Below are 4,407 nucleotides of genomic sequence, written 5' to 3'. Positions count from 1 at the left end.
GCCGTGTTTGTATTAATGGTGTCAAAGTTTTAACACAATTACACAAATTAATGCTGTTAACGCCCACACACACACACACACACACACACACACACACACACACACACACATGTATATATAAATAAAACTGTATGATTGATTATTTACATGCAGGACTTCAGTGTGGTGTCCAGGAGGATCTGGTCTGTGCAGGAACTACTTCCTGGTTCAGACTGAGAGGAGGGAGATTTCTCACTGGAAGGAATCAGAGTTAAAGATGGAAACATGGACGCTGTTCATGAAGAAAGATGGACGGTCACAGAGACACGTGTCCATTTAAACCTGCTGTAATCTGAGACGTGAGGACATGATGGCGTCCCGTCCTCTGGCAGACAGAAGAGCTGCAGACACCAGGCTCCACCTGCTGCTTCAATCCACCTGCCTTTTATTCTACTTTTTACTTTCTACTTTGGTTTGCACATCGTTTTTCTTACATCTGACTTCACACGTCCTCATTTACATTTCCATGCTTCTATATTCTCTTCTTCCGTCTTTCCATCCGTCTATCGGTCTGTCCATCCGTCTGTCCGTGTGACTGGACCAGGAATGTGGTGGATAGAAGATGCATCAGCACACAGATCTGCAGAGGAAACATCCTCTGACTGAGGAACAGGATCTGTCAGGACCAGAGAGGAGGGAAAGGATAGCAGGACTCTAATGTGTCTGAGAGGAGGTACTGCAGCGCCATCTAGTGGTGATAAAGTAACAACTAACTCAGAGCTGATCCTAACCTCTCTAACACACACACACACACACACACACACACACACACACACACACACACACAGTGTGATTTAACTAACTCACCGACCAGCTTCTTGTGAGTTGTGTATCTGAGCCTGTTGGGTTCAGGTCCTCCTGCCGGTTCATGGTCATGTTACAGTCTTGGACCTGCTGTGTTCTCCAGTCTTCATGTGTGTTCGTCTAGTTTTTGTATTAAAACCTGAACCTCTGCACCGGTCGGCCTCGTCAGCCTGCATTTGGCTCCAGGTTCCACATGAGAGCGTTCTTCATTTAAAATATTTAATTAGACACAAAATCTTACAAACTGCCACAATTAAAACAACCATGACGCTTCCAACACGTCTGGATTTATGGCTGTTTGAAGGAGACGTTGCTTTAAAAAGAGACGTTCAAACGACTTATTTTATTCTATTCTATTTTATTTTATTATATTTAAATCACTACTTAGGATTGAGGAGCAGTTTAATCTGATCAGGTGTGCTGAAGGTGGAAAGAACTAAAACATGCAGGACCAGGTCCCCGAGGACCAGGAGCACTGGTCTAACTGGAAGATCAGTCATTTATATTTTTTACATGTAAATACATTTTCCCTCCAGTTCATGCTTTAAAAACCACAAAGAGATGATTCACCTTTATGTTACTGGTTTTACATGTAACTGGATCTGGTTGGAACGAAGAGGAAGAGTTAAAATCCCTTCTGATGCAGAGGAGACTAAATCCATTTATCCACATCCACTTAACATCCTCATCATCTGTAGTCACAGAGAGACACAAAGATTTCATCATCATCACCATCATCACCATCTTCATCATCATCACCATCACCATCTTCATCCTCCACATCTGTAGTCACAGAGAGAGGCCCAGACACAAAGATTTCTACTGGATAGAAAACTGATCAAAGAAGAAGATTGTTCATCATCATCATCATCATCATCATCATTATCATCATTGCTTTGAGCTCTGATTTAAATGAAACATGAAAAGTTTACAGCAAAAGAAGAATTAAAACTATATTTATTAATCCTGTTTTACATCATTTTGATCCAGACTTCATTTTAACATTTATTCATAAAGTTCTCAATAAATAAATATGATCTTCATTAATGTGGACGATCCAACATCACAGCTTCCAGAACCCTGAAGTTCCTCCACCTCCACAAGGAGGGTCACATGACTGATGGAGTAAGGTAGATCACATGGTCCTGAACCTTCACGTTGTTTCTGGAACATTTCCATGAAGTTCATGATGAGAGTCAGAGAAGGTCAGGAGGAGGAGACGAGTTCTTCTTCTTGGGTCTTTAGCAGATCCAGACACCAACAATCACAATGATGGCTGAAAGCTTAATAGGAGCATGTCCCTATGTTAACCTCTTTATCATTGTAAAGGTTAAACAAGTCAGGTGCAAAATACAAATATAAGCATAAGAACAGAAAAGAAAGTTCTATTATTCAGTTTCTTCCTGAAATCATCCTTGTAATCCTGCTCGCTGTTGGGATCAGGATAATCCTGTTTTTTGTTATCTGGATTCTGCTCAAAAGTTTTGAACAACCCAAACTGAGGGTTTTACCCGGATAACAACCAGGATTGGATTACGTGATCCAGGTGGATTTCGAAATCTGGATTTCCCCTTTGAACTACCCATTTTGAAGATTTGATCCTATCCGATAACCGAAATCCCATCGGATTACGTTTGAACAACCGGTCCATAGACATTCTTTAATTTCTTTAATCTAGAAATGATGAATTTCTGCTTTTTGGCCCTTTTAATATAAAAACATAAAATATGTATAAACTAGGGGGGACTTCAACACATTACATACCTACGATTAATTAATTACAAAAAGAATAACATGTTTAAAAAAAATGATACATTTAATCTTAGTTTGCATTCAAAGCAACACAGAACATTTGTCAGTGCTCGATCTCCTGGTACACCGATTACAGTGATGCACACGTCAGAGCTCGGCATTGGCCCAGTCCCAATATTCGCACTCCCACCCTTGTGCCCCTGGATTGCGCGTTCGCGTTGATGGGCGCGAGTGTGTAGTGTGTCCCAATTCTCCAGAGCGGAAGTTTGCCCCGCCCGCTTTGCACCCTCAGTCCACACTTCGGCTAAGTCCGCATCCATGCAGACTTCGCCAAAGCATATTACCCACAATTCATTGCTGCATGTGATGTTTTAAACAAAAAAAAAGTGGGAAAATGGCAATGTTTGGCGATGCAGATCCTGTGCCAGTGGCAAAAGAGTTTGTTTTTAAGTGTAAGTATTGAAATACTTCCTCTTTTACTATGCTATACGTGTGTAAAAATATTCGAAGTTTCCCCTGTTACTTGGAATGTTTTAAATATCTGTAAGTTTCTAATAACAGTACAGATTTTTGTTCACAGACATTTTATGCTAATTTTGTTTTCAACAACTCATAAAGCAGCCAGTTTAATTATTTCATATACGTTTAGTTTAGAATACAAAAGTTATTTATCCCTCTACATTCAAAATCATCCAACAACTTTACATAAATTTGTTCAGTAATTTATTATTCATGTACATTCATTAAAAACGTGTGTGGATTTTCTAAAAACTCATATTTTTTTACAGGGACGGATGAAATGACGTTCAGTTTTATTCGATTTAGGTCTGAAAATGACCATCTCTTCACTGGGCACAGGAATGCCTCTACTCAAGGCTATGAGTGAGTTTATGTCTGTAAACAATATTAAAATGTTTTAGGTAAATATTTAACAGATAGACAGACAGATATTCTTTCTAATTTAACATATGATTCTTGCAGCGAAATAATAAAAATAATGGACTTGGAGGGGAAAGTAACTCCTCAACAATGCAAGAAGAAATGGGAAAACCTAAAGAAAAAATATAAGGTCATTTGATTAACAATATGAAGTGTCTTTGCATCTGTGAGATTGTAGCATGTAAATATAATTTCTATCTTTTATATATGCATGTATTGTTATGTTAAGGACTTGTCACTTCCAAAAACTGGGTCAGGGACAGATGAGGGAGAAGTTACTGCTGCTACTTGGATTTTCTATGCTGCCATGCACGAAGCAATTGGCCAGAGGCCATCCATTAGACCAGTCAGCCTCTACTCTTCAGGGCCAAGCAGTGTAGTGGTCAGCCAGACGGAGAATGAAGACAAGGTGGACACAGCATCTCTGTCAGCAGCAGGAGCAGCGAGCTCAGAGGTGAGCTCTCCAGAAAGTTCTCCAGTTGTGACGCTGAAGAGGCCGAGGAAAAGGAAGAAGAGTGATGAGAGTGCAGCAGAGGGCCTCAGGGAATGGTGTGAGAGCATGGAGAGGAGGCAAAAAGAAGAAGATGATCGTGACAGAGCCTGGCTTAACCATTCCCAGGGACAAATGGATAAAATGCTAAATCTGTTTGGGAAACTTGTTGACCACCTTACCAAGTAAAGTGGTTAACAGGTTTTATTTTATCCATTTGCCCCAGAAAATGCACATGTTCTCAAAAATGTAAGCATCCAGTTATGTTTCTGTTATGTCTGCTCAGTTGTTCTTTACCCCCACAGCAGCTTTGACAATATTGTTAAACATGTATAAACACATTTTCAGAAAAATACAAATGGCTTTTATTTATTTACATATAA

The 4,407-nt window shown here is 39.8% G+C and overlaps 1 long non-coding RNA gene across 1 annotated transcript; it reads left to right on the top strand.

The window, feature by feature from the left end:
- The first annotated feature begins 3,454 nt into the window (after positions 1-3,454).
- Positions 3,455-3,816, top strand: LOC121640591. The gene is made up of 3 exons (XR_006010527.1): positions 3,455-3,477; positions 3,577-3,664; positions 3,764-3,816. It is a non-coding gene; the product is annotated as an uncharacterized LOC121640591 (long non-coding RNA).
- Positions 3,817-4,407: the final 591 nt, after the last annotated feature.

Source organism: Melanotaenia boesemani, chromosome 5 (assembly GCF_017639745.1).
Source record: "Melanotaenia boesemani isolate fMelBoe1 chromosome 5, fMelBoe1.pri, whole genome shotgun sequence".
Classification (NCBI taxonomy): Eukaryota; Metazoa; Chordata; class Actinopteri; order Atheriniformes; family Melanotaeniidae; genus Melanotaenia; species Melanotaenia boesemani.
This window is presented reverse-complemented; position numbering and strand designations above follow the sequence as displayed.